The 12707-nt window shown below is 40.7% G+C and overlaps 2 non-coding genes across 2 annotated transcripts; both read left to right on the forward strand.

Annotated features, from left to right (window-relative positions):
- The first annotated feature begins 787 nt into the window (after positions 1-787).
- Positions 788-894, forward strand: LOC130978414 (small nucleolar RNA R71). The gene has a single exon (XR_009086059.1). It is a non-coding gene; the product is annotated as a small nucleolar RNA R71 (small nucleolar RNA).
- Positions 895-12225: 11331 nt separating this feature from the next.
- On the forward strand, positions 12226-12333 carry LOC130977761 (small nucleolar RNA R71). Its single transcript, XR_009085438.1, has one exon. It is a non-coding gene; the product is annotated as a small nucleolar RNA R71 (small nucleolar RNA).
- Positions 12334-12707: the final 374 nt, after the last annotated feature.

Raw genomic sequence — 12707 nt, forward strand, 5'->3', positions numbered from 1 at the left:
CTGCCTCTCCATTCCTCTCCAAATTCGGCCATGTTGAGGCCTTGCACTCTCCTTTTGGATTTTCTTCTGTGTTGCTTGGGAGAGTACTAGGAGGGAGTTCAGTACTTTCTTGCTCAGCTGTCCCACTTGTGCCTCCGATTCCTAATGGAAGACCTTGTTTCAGTCATGAAACTTGAGTGGTTTTGATTAGATCAGAGACCATGGTTGCTAAGTCAGAGGAGTTCTGCTTAGAATTCTCTGTCTGTTGCTGAGAAGATGATGGAAAAGGCTTGCCATTGCTAAACCTGTTTCTTCCACCATTATTGTTGTTAAAACCTTGTTGAGGTCTTTCTTGATTCTTCCATGAGAAATTTGGGTGATTTCTCCATGAAGAATTATAGGTGTTTCCATAGGGTTCTCCTAGGTAATTCACCTCTTCCATTGAAGGGTTCTCAGGATCATAGGCTTCTTCTTCAGATGAAGCGTCCTTAGTACTGCTTGGTGCATTTTGCATTCCAGACAGACTTTGAGAGATCAAATTGACTTGTTGAGTCAATATCTTGTTCTGAGCTAAATTGGCATTCAGAGTGTCAATCTCAAGAACTCCTTTCTTCTGATTTGCCCCATTGTTCACAGGATTCCTTTCAGAAGTGTACATGAATTGGTTATTTGCAACCATTTCAATCAGCTCTTGAGCTTCTGTAGGCGTCTTCTTCAAATGAAGAGATCCTCCAGCAGAGCTATCCAAAGACATCTTGGATAGTTCAGAGAGACCATCATAGAAAATACCTATGATGCTCCATTCAGAAAGCATGTCAGAAGGACATTTTCTGATCAATTGTTTGTATCTTTCCCAAGCTTCATAGAGGGATTCTCCATCCTTCTGTCTGAAGGTTTGGACTCCACTCTAAGCTTACTCAATTTTTGAGGTGGAAAGAACTTTGCCAAGAAGGCATGACTAGCTTTTCCCATGAGTCCAGGCTTTCTTTAGGTTGTGATCCAACCATGTCCTAGCTCTGTCTCTTACAGCAAAAGGGAATAGCATAAGTCTGTAGACCTCAGGGTCTACCCCATTAGTCTTGACAGTGTCACAGATTTGCAAGAATTCAGCTAAAAACTGATGAGGATCTTCCAATGGAAGTCCATGAAACTTGCAATTCTGTTGCATTAGAGAAACTAATTGAGGCTTAAGCTCAAAGTTGTTTGCTCCAATGGCAGGGATAGAGATGCTTCTCCCATAGAAGTCGGGAATAGGTGCAGTAAAGTCACCCAGCACCTTCCTTGCATTGTTTGCATTGTTGTTGTTTTCGGCTGCCATGTCTTCTTCTTCTTTGAAGATTTCTGTTAGGTCTTCTATAGAGAATTGTGCCTTAGCTTCTCTTAGCTTTCGCTTCAAGGTCCTTTCAGGTTCAGGATCAGCTTCAACAAGAATGCCTTTGTCTCTGCTCCTGCTCATATGAAAGAGAAGAGAACAAGAAAATGTGGAATCCTCTATGTCACAGTATAGAGATTCCTTGAGGTGTCAGAAGAACAGAAATAGAAGAAAGAGGTAGAAGAATTCGAACTTAATCAGATAGAGTTCGAATTGTGCATTGAGAAGGGAGTGGTACTCCATAAATAGAAGGATGTGAGAGAGAGGAGGAGCTTTTTCGAAAATTAAGTTAAAGAATTTGAAAACATTTTGAAAAACACTAATTAATTTTCGAAAATAAGAGTGGGAAAGAAATCAAGGATTTTGAAAAGATTTTGAAATTAGAAGTCAAAAAGATTTTATGAAAACTATTTTGAAAAAGATGATGTTAAGAAGATATGATTGGTTTAAAAAAAATATGTGATTGAAAAGATATGATTTGAAAACAATTTTAAAAGATTTGATTTTAAAAATTAATGATTGCCTAACAAGAAAAGATGATTCAAACATTAAACCTTTCTCAACAAAAAAGGCAACATACTTGAAATGTTGAATCAAATCATTAATTGATAGCAAGTATCTTTGAAAAGGAAAGAAATGATTTTGAAAACATTTGATTGAAAAGATATGATTTGAAAAAGATTTGATTTTGAAAAACTTTGAAAACTTGAAAAAAAAATTGATTTGAAAACAAAATCCTCCCCCTTGTGCCATCCTGGCGTTAAACGCCCAGAATGGTGCACATTCTGGCGTTTAACGCCCAATGCACTACCTTTTGGGCGTTAACGCCCAACCAGGCACCCTGGCTGGCGTTTAAATGCCAGTCTGTCCTTCTTCACTGGGCGTTTTGAACGCCCAGCTTTTTTCTGTGTAATTCCTCCGCTGCATGTTCTGAATCTTCAGTTCCCTGTACTATTGACTTGAAAATAGAACCAAGATCAAATAAACATACATGCAAGACACCAAACTTAAAATTAGGCACTAGACTCAAACAAGAAACAAAATATTTTTTGGTTTTTATTTTGAAAAATTTTTTGTGCTTTTTTTTTTCGAAAATTATATGAAAATAGAAAATAAAAGTTTCAGAATTCTTAATTTGGATTCCAGGAATCATTGCAATGCTAGTCTAAGACTCCGGTCCAGGAATTAGACATGGCTTCACAGCCAGCCAAGCTTTCAAAGAAAGCTTCGGTCCAAAACACTAGACATGGCCAATGGCCAGCCAAGCCTTAGCAGATCATTGCTCCAATAGCAAGATTGATAGAGATCAACAAGCTCTTGTGATGATCAGTTGAAACCTCGGTCCAATAAGATTAGACATGGCTTCTCAGCCAGCCAGATTTCAACAAATTATCATGAAACACTAGAATTCATTCTTAAGAACTCTGAAAAAAAATACCTAATCTAAGCAACAAGATGAACCGTCAGTTGTCCATACACAAAACAATCCCCGGCAACGGCGCCAAAAACTTGGTGTGCGAAATTGTGATCACTACTTTTCACACTCAAATAATCCTAGTAATGGCCCCAAGAACTTGGTGCTCAATACCATGGCATAAACACAACTTGCACAACTAACCAGCAAGTGCACTGGGTCGTCCAAGTAATAAACCGTACGCGAGTAAGGGTCGATCCCACGGAGATTGTTGGTATGAAGCAGCTATGGTCACCTTGTAATCTTAGTCAGGCAGACTCAATGGGTATAGTGATATACGAATAAAGCATAAAGATAAAGATAGAGGTACTTATGTAATTCATTGGTAGGAACTTCAGAAGCGTATGAAGATGCCTTCCCTTCCGCTCTCTGCTTCCTACTGTCTTCATCCAATCCTTCTTACTCCTTTCCATGGCAAGCTTATGTAGGGTTCACCGTTGTCAGTGGCTACCTCCCATCCTCTCAGTGAAACGTTCCTATGCTCTGTCACAGCATAGGCTAATCAGCTGTCGGTTCTCGGTCAGGCCGGAATAGAATCCAGTGATTTTTTGCGTCTGTCACTAACGCCCCGCCTGCTAAGAGTTTGAAGCACGTCACAGTCATTCAATCATTGAATCCTACTCAGAATACCACAGACAAGGTTAGACTTCCGATTCTCTTGAATGCCGCCATCAGTTCTAGCCTATACACGAAGACTCTGATCTCACGGAATGGCTGGCTCGTTTGTCAGGCGAGCACTCGGTTGTCAGGCGATCAACCATGCATCGTGTATCAGGAATCCAAGAGATATTCACCCAATCTAAGGTAGAACGGAGGTGGTTGTCAGTCACACGTTCATAGGTGAGAATGATAATGAGTCTCACGGATCATCACATTCATCAAGTTGAAGAACAAGTGATATCTTGGACAAAGAACAAGCGGAATTGAATAGAAGAACAATAGTAATTGCATTAATACTCGAGGTACAGCAGAGCTCCACACCTTAATCTATGGTGTGTAGAAACTCCACCGTTGAAAATACATAAGAACAAGGTCTAGGCATGGCCGTGTGCTTGGTGTGTGCTTGGGCTGAGCAATGAAGAAATTTCGTGTAGAGACTCTTCTTGGAGTTAAACGCCAGCTTTTATGCCAGTTTGGGCGTTTAACTCCCATTTAGGTGCCAGTTCCGGCGTTTAACGCTGGAATTCCTGAGGGTGACTTTGAACGCCGGTTTGGGCCATCAAATCTTGGGCAAAGTATGGACTATCATATATTGCTGGAAAGCCCAGGATGTCTACTTTCCAACGCCGTTGAGAGCGCGCCAATTGGGCTTCTGTAGCTCCAGAAAATCCACTTCGAGTGCAGGGAGGTCAGAATCCAACAGCATCTGCAGTCCTTTTCAGTCTCTGGATCAGATTTTTGCTCAGGTCCCTCAATTTCAGCCAAAAAATACCTGAAATCACAGAAAAACACACAAACTCATAGTAAAGTCCAGAAAAGTAAATTTTAACTAAAAACTAATAAAAATATACTAAAAACTAACTAGATCATACTAAAAACATACTAAAAACAATGCCAAAAAGCGTACAAATTATCCGCTCATCACGAAACGTGAGTGATACATCTTCGCGATTTTATTTCTACTCTTTTCAGGCTTCTCGATTAATAGTCCTTTCGAAATTACCTATATTTATATATTAAAAATCCACCTGAGAGTCGTACCACCATAATATCATTGACTTATGACTCGAGCAAAGAATTGAATATTAGGGTGTTACACCTTAAAGAAGAAAAAAAAGGGTGCTCAAGCGGACAAAAGTCAGATCATGGTGCTGGAGGAGGAATTGGCAGAAACATACTTAAAAGAAGAAAGCTCCTGGCATGAAAAAGAAAAAGTTCATAGACTCAACTATGGAGATAAAAATATAATATTTTTCCATTCAAAAGCGCAGATTAGAAATAAATATAATAAAATTTAGAACCTAAAAGATGAAGATAGAGTTTTGCATTTAGATTTGGAAGGAATTCGTAATGTTGTCCAGAGGTATTTTGAATCTATTTTTCATTCAGATGTCATGGAGGACTCTATAGATGTTATATCTACTATGAGAAAAAATAACAGGACAGAATAACTGGATGCTTACTAGAGTAGTAACTGAGGCCAAAGTGAAAAAAGTTGTTTTTTCGATGAATTCATTTTCATCTCTGGGAGATGATGGTTTCACGACGAGTTTTTTTTTAATTTTTTGAGATACTATCAAAGAAGATACAATGAAGGCAATGATAAATTTTTTTCAAGTGGTAGAATGCTCAAATCATTCAACCATTCTCATATTTGTTTTATTCCAAAAATCCCTAATGCTTCGACTATAGTCCAGGTACAACCGATAAGTCTTAGCTCGATTTTTTACAAGATTATTTTGAAGATATTGGTGCATCATATGTAATTTATTATGAATAAAATGATTAGTGACAATCAAAGAACTTTCATTAAGGGTAGACTCATTAGTGATAATGTATTAATTGCTCATGAATACATGCACTATCTAAAGAATAAAAAGAATGGGTATTGGATATGGCATTTAAATTGGACATGGGTAAGGTGTATGATAAGGTGGAATGGAGTTTTTATGGAAGGTGATGGAACAATTGAGTTTTTGTAATTGGTGGATTAATTAGCTTAAGAAGTGTGTAACTAATGTTTTCTATTTTGTTATTGTGGATGGACAACTAAAAGATTTGTTTAAACCTACAAGAGGTCTCTGCCATGTTGAAATTCTTTCTCCTTACCTACTCATTCTTTGTGCAGATGGCCTTAGCCATTTGCTCCACAGAGGAGAATAGAATAATGGGCTGATTGGTTTGTGACTTAATAGGGGTTGCCCTTCTATTAGTCATTTATTTTTTACTGATGACTCTATTATCTTTACAAAAGAAAATCCTACCTTATGTCAAAATATTTTGAGTATTCTACAGAAATATAGAGGACTAAGTGGTCAGGAGTTTAACTTGAGAAAGTCAACTGTTTTCTTTAGTCGCATTACTCCACAACAAGAGAGGAACCGTCTGTCATATTTACTCCAAGTACCAAATGTTAGAGCACAAGATAAGTACTTGGGCCTTCTGGTGCGCGAAATTGTGAACGATACTTTTCACAACTCTCATAATCCCCGGTCATGAACTCCAAAAACTTGGTAGCTCAATTCCATGGCATTACACAACTTCGCACAACTAACCAGCAAGTGCACTGGGTCGTCCAAGTAATACCTTACGTGAGTAAGGGTCGATCCCACGGAGATTGTTAGTATGAAGCAAGCTATGGTCATCTTGTAAATCTTAGTCAGGCAGACTCAAATGGATATGGTGATGAACGAAAATAACATAAAAGATAAAGATAGAGATACTTATGTAATTCATTGGTAGGAACTTCAGATAAGCGCATGAAGATGCCTTCCCTTCCGTCTCTCTGCTTTCCTACTGTCTTCATCCAATCCTTCTTATTCCTTTCCATGGCAAGCTCGTGTAGGGTTTCCGTTGTCAATGGCTACCTCCATCCTCTCAGGAAAACGATTGCATATGCTCTGTCACAGCACGCGGAATTCAGCTGTCGGTCTCGGTCAGGCCGGAATAGAATCCATTGATTCTTTGCGTCTGTCACTAACGCCGCCTGCTAGGAGTTTGAAGCACGTCACAGTCATTCAATCATTGAATCCTACTCAGAATACCACAGACAGGTTTAGACCTTCCGGATTCTCTTGAATGCTGCCATCAGTTCGCCTATACCACGAAGACTCTAATCTCACGGAATGGTTGGCTCGTTTGTCAGGCGAGCACTCGGTTGTCAGGTGATCAACCATGCACGTGCAATCAGGAATCCAAGAGATATCACTAGAGCCTGGTTGCTTGTAGAACAAAAGTGGTTGTCAGTCACCTTGTTCATAAGTGAGAATGATGATGAGTGTCACGGATCATCACATTCATCAAGTTGAAGAACAAGTGATATCTTAGAACAAGAACAAGCGGAATTGAATGGAAGAACAATAGTAATTGCATTAATACTCGAGGTACAGCAGAGCTCCACACCTTAATCTATGGTGTGTAGAAACTCCACCGTTGAAAATACATAAGCATAAGGTCTAGGCATGGCCGTGAGGCCAGCCTCCCAATGATCTAAGAACTAGCTGTCCAAAGATGATCTAGAGATCTAAAGTGATCAAAAGATTTCTAATACAATAGCAAAAGGTCCTACTTATAGAAAACTAGTAGCCTAGGGTGTACAGAGATGAGTAAATGACATAAAAATCCACTTCCGGGCCCACTTGGTGTGTGCCTGGGCTGAGCAATGAAGCAATTTCGTGTAGAAGACTCTTCTTGGAGTTAAACGCCAGCTTTTATGCCAGTTTGGGTGTTTAATCCCATTGGGTGCCAGTCCAGCGTTTAACGCTGGGATTCCTGAGGGTGACTTTGAACGCCGGTTTGGGCCATCAAATCTTGGGCAAAGTATGGACTATCAAATATTGCTGGAAAGCCCAGGATGTCTACTTTCCAACGCCGTTAAGAGCGCGCCAATTGGGCTTCTGTAGCTCCAGAAAATCCACTTCGAATGCAGGGAGGTCAGAATCCAATAGCATCTGCAGTCCTTTTCAGTCTCTGAATCAGATTTTTGCTCAGGTCCCTCAATTTCAGCCAGAAAATACCTGAATCATAGGAAAAACACACAAACTCATAGTAAAGTTCTGAAAAGTGAATTTTAACTAAAAACTAATAAAAATATACTAAGAACTCAACTAAAGCTACTAAAAACATACTAAAAACAATGCCAAAAAGTGTATAAATTATCCGCTCATCACAACACCAAACTTAAATTGTTGCTTGTCCTCAAGCAACTGAAAACCAAATAAGATAAAAAGAAGAGAATATGCAATGAATTCCAAAAACATCTATGAAGATCAGTATTAATTAGATGAGCGGGGCTTTAGCTTTTGCCTTGAACAGTTTGGCATCTCACTCTATCCTTGAAACTCAGAATGGTTGGCTTCTTTAGGAAACTCAGAATCCAGATAGTGTTATTGATTCTCCTAGTTAAGTATGATGATTCTTGAACACAGCTACTTTTTGAGTCTTGGCCGTGGCCCAAAGCACTCTGTCTTCCAGTATTACCACCGGATACCTACATGCCACAGACACATAATTGGGTGAACCTTTTTAGATTGTGACTCAGCTTTGCTAGAGTCCCCAATTAGAGGTGTCCAGGGTTCTTAAGCACACTCTTTTTGCCTTGGATCACAACTTTATTCTTTCTTTTTCTTTCTTTTTCTCTCTCTTTTTTTTTCGGTTTTTTTTTCGCTGCTTTTTCTTGCTTCAAGAATCATTTTTAATGATTTTTCAGATCCTCAGTAACATGTCTCCTTTTTCATCATTCTTTCAAGAGCCAACCTTCATGAACCACAAATTCAAAAGACATATGCACTGTTCAAGCATACATTCAGAGAACAAAAATATTGCCACCACATCAAAATAATTAGACTGTTATAAAATTCAAAATTCATGCAATTCTTTTTCTTTTCAATTAAGCACATTTTTATTCAAGAAAGGTGATGGATTCATAGGACATTCATAACTTTAAGGCATAGACACTAAGACACTAATGATCACAAGACACAAACATGGATAAACATAAGCATAAAATTCGAAAAACAGAAGAATAAAGAACAAGAAAATTAAAGAACGGGTCCACCTTAGTGATGGCGGCTCTTTCTTTCTCTTGAAGATCCTATGGAGTGCTTGAGCTCCTCAATGTCTCTTCCTTGTCTTTGTTGCTCCTCTCTCATGATTCTTTGATCTTCTTTAATTTCATGGAGGATGATGGAGTGTTCTTATGCTCCACCCTTAGTTGTCCCATGTTGGAACTCAATTCTCCTAGGGAGGTATTCAGTTGCTCCCAATAGTTTTGTGGAGGAAAGTGCATCCCTTGGGGCATCTCAGGGATCTCATGATGAGTGGGGTCTCTTGTGTGCTCCATCCTTTTCTTGGTGATGGGCTTATCCTCATCAATAGGGGTGTCTCCCTCTATGTCAACTCCCACTGAATAACAGAGGTGACAAATGAGATGAGGAAAGGCTAACCTTGCTAAGGTAGAGGACTTGTCTGCCACCTTATAGAGTTCTTGGGCTATAACCTCATGAACTTCCACTTCTTCTCCAATCATGATGCTATGAATCATGATGGCCCGGTCTAGAGTAACTTCGGACCGGTTGCTAGTGGGAATGATTGAGCGTTGAATGAACTCCAACCATCCTCTAGCCACGGGTTTGAGGTCATGCCTTCTCAATTGAACCGGCTTGCCTCTTGAATCTCTCTTCCATTGTGCGCCCTCTTCACATATGACTGTGAGGACTTGGTCCAACCTTTGATCAAAGTGACCCTTCTAGTGTAAGGATGTTCATCTCCTTGCATCATGGGCAAATTGAATGCCAACCTTACACTTTCCGGACTAAAATCCAAGTAATTCCCCCGAACCATAGTAAGATAATTCTTTGGATTCGGGTTCACACTTTGATCATGGTTCTTGGTGATCCATGCATTGGCATAGAACTCTTGAACCATCAAGATTCCGACTTGTTGAATGGGGTTGGTAAGAACTTCCCAACCTCTTCTTCGGATCGCATGTCGGATCTCCGGATATTCACCCTTTTTGAGTGAAAAGGGGACCTCGGGGATCACCTTCTTCAAGGCCACAACTTCATAGAAGTGGTCTTGATGCACCCTTGAGATGAATCTCTCCATCTCCCATGACTCGAAGGTGGAAGCTTTTGCCTTCCCTTTCCTCTTTCTAGAGGTTTCTCCGCCCTTGGATGCCATAAATGGTTGTGGAAAAACAAAAAGCAATGCTTTTACCACACCAAACTTAAAATGTTTGCTCGTCCTCGAGCAAAAGAAGAAAGAAGAGAGTAGAAGAAGAAGAAATGAGGAGAAAGGGAATGGCTTTGTATTCGGCCAAAGGGGAGAGAGATGGTGTTTAAGGTGTGTGAAAATGAAGGAGTGAAGGAGGGTTTATATAGGAGAGGGGGAGAGGGTTGTTCGGCCATTTGAGGGTGGGTTTGGGTGGGAAAGTGGTTTGAATTTGAATGGAGGGGTAGGTGGGGATTTATGAAGGATGGATGTGAGTGGTGAAGAGAATGAGGGGATTTGATAGGTGAGGGGTTTTTGGGGAAGAGGTGTTGAGGTGATTGGTGAAGAAGAGAGAGAGAGTGGTAGGGTAGATGGGGATCCTGTGGGGTCCACAGATCCTGAGGTGTCAAGGAAAAGTCATCCCTGCACCAAATGGCATGCAAAATCACGCTTTGTGCCATTCCTGGCGTTAAACGCCGGGCTGGTGCCCATTCCTGGCGTTTAACGCCGGGTTCTTGCCCTTTTCTGGCGTTTAACGCCAGTCTGGTGCCCCTTTCTGGCGTTAAACGCCCAGAATGGTGCCAGACTGGGCGTTAAACGCCCAACAGCTAACCTTACTGGCGTTTAAACGCCAGTAAGTGCGTCTTCTAGGGTGTGCTGTTTTTCTTCCTGTTTTTCATTCTGTTTTTGCTTTTTTCATTGATTTTGTGACTTCTCATGATCATCAACCTACAAAAAAGATAAAATATCAAAAGGAAATAGTTAATTATAAAACATTGGGTTGCCTCCCAACAAGCGCTTCTTTAATGTCATTAGCTTGACAGAGGACTCTCATGGAGCCTCACCGATACTCAGAGCCATGTTGGAACCTCCCAACACCAAACTTAGAGTTTGAATGTGGGGGTTCAACACCAAACTTAGAGTTTGGTTGTGGCCTCCCAACACCAAACTTAGAGTTTGACTGTGGGGGCTCTGTTTGGCTCTGTTTTGAGAGAAGCTCTTCATGCTTCTTCTCCATGGTGATAGAGGGATATCCTTGAGCCTTAAACACAAAGGATTCTTCATTCACTTGAATGATTAACTCTCCTCTATCAACATCAATCACAGCCTTTGCTGTGGCTAGGAAGGGTCTGCCAAGGATGATGGATTCATCCATGCACTTCCCAGTCTCTAGGACTATGAAATCAGTAGGGATGTAATGGTCTTCAACTTTTACCAGAACATCCTCTACAAGTCCATGAGCTTGTTTTCTTGAGTTGTCTGCCATCTCTAGTGAGATTTTTGCAGCTTGCACCTCAAAGATCCCTAGCTTCTCCATTACAGAGAGGGGCATGAGGTTTACACTTGACCCTAAGTCACACAAGGCCTTCTTGAAGGTCATGGTGCCTATGGCACAAGGTATTGAAAACTTCCCAGGATCCTGCCTCTTTTGAGGCAGTTTCTGCCTAGACAAGTCATCCAGTTCTTTGGTGAGCAAAGGGGGTTCATCCTCCCAAGTCTCATTTCCAAATAACTTGTCATTTAGCTTCATGATTGCTCCAAGGTATTTAGCAACTTGCTCTTCAGTGACATACTCATCCTCTTCAGAGGAAGAATACTCATCAGAGCTCATGAATGGCAGAAGTAATTCCAATGGAATCTCTATGGTCTCATTTTGAGCCTCAGATTCCCATGGTTCCTCATTGGGGAACTCAATGGAGGCCAGTGGATGTCCAGTGAGGTCTTCCTCAGTGGCATTCACTGCCTCTTCTTCCTCCCAGAATTCGGCCATGTTGATGGCTTTGCACTCTCCTTTTGGATTTTCTTCTGTGTTGCTTGGGAGAGTACTAGGAGGGAGTTCAGTAACTTTCTTGATCAGCTGTCCCACTTGTGCCTCCAAATTCCTAATGGAGGACCTTGTTTCAGTCATGAAACTTTGAGTGGTTTTGATTAGATCAGAGACCATGGTTGCTAAGTCAGAGGGATTCTGCTTAGAACTCTCTGTCTGTTGCTGAGAAGATGATGAAAAAGGCTTGCCATTGCTAAACCTGTTTCTTCCACCATTATTGTTATTGAAACCTTGTTGAGGTCTTTCTTGATTCTTCCATGAGAAATTTGGGTGATTTCTCCATGAAGAATTGTAGGTGTTTCCATAGGATTCTCCTAGGTAATTCACCTCTTCCATTGAAGGGTTCTCAAGATCATATGCTTCTTCTTCAGATGAAGCATCTTTAGTACTGCTTGGTGCATTTTGCATTCCAGACAGACTTTGAGAGATCAAATTGACTTGTTGGGTCAATATTTTGTTCTGAACCAATATGGCATTCAGAGTATCAATCTCAAGAACTCCTTTCTTCTGACTTGTCCCATTGTTCACAGGATTCCTTTCAGAAGTGTACATGAATTGGTTATTTGCAACCATTTCAATCAGCTCTTGAGCTTCTGTAGGCATTTTCTTCAAATGAAGAGATCCTCCAGCAGAGCTATCCAGAGACATCTTGGATAGTTCAGAGATACCATCATAGAAAATACCAATGATGCTCCATTCAGAAAGCATGTCAGAAGGACATTTTCTGATCAATTGTTTGTATCTTTCCTAAGCTTCATAGAGGGATTCTCCATCCTTCTGTCTGAAGGTTTGGACTTCCACTCTAAGCTTGCTCAATTTTTGAGGTAGAAAGAACTTTGCCAAGAAGGCATTGACTAGCTTTTCCCAAGAGTCCAGGCTTTCTTTAGGTTGAGAATCCAACCATGTTCTAGCTCTGTCTCTTACAACAAAAGGGAATAGCATAAGTCTATAGACCTCAGGGTCTACCCCATTAGTCTTGACAGTGTCACAGATTTGCAAGAACTCAGCTAAAAACTGATGAGGATCTTCCAATGGAAGTCCATGGAACTTGCAATTCTGTTGCATTAGAGAAACTAATTGAGGCTTAAGCTCAAAGTTGTTTGCTCCAATGGCAGGGATAGAGATGCTTCTCCCATAGAAGTCGGGAGTAGGTGCAGTAAAGTCACCCAGCACCTTCCTAGCAT

The sequence above is a fragment of the Arachis stenosperma genome, chromosome 4 (genome assembly GCF_014773155.1).
Source record: "Arachis stenosperma cultivar V10309 chromosome 4, arast.V10309.gnm1.PFL2, whole genome shotgun sequence".
NCBI classification, from domain to species: Eukaryota; Viridiplantae; Streptophyta; class Magnoliopsida; order Fabales; family Fabaceae; genus Arachis; species Arachis stenosperma.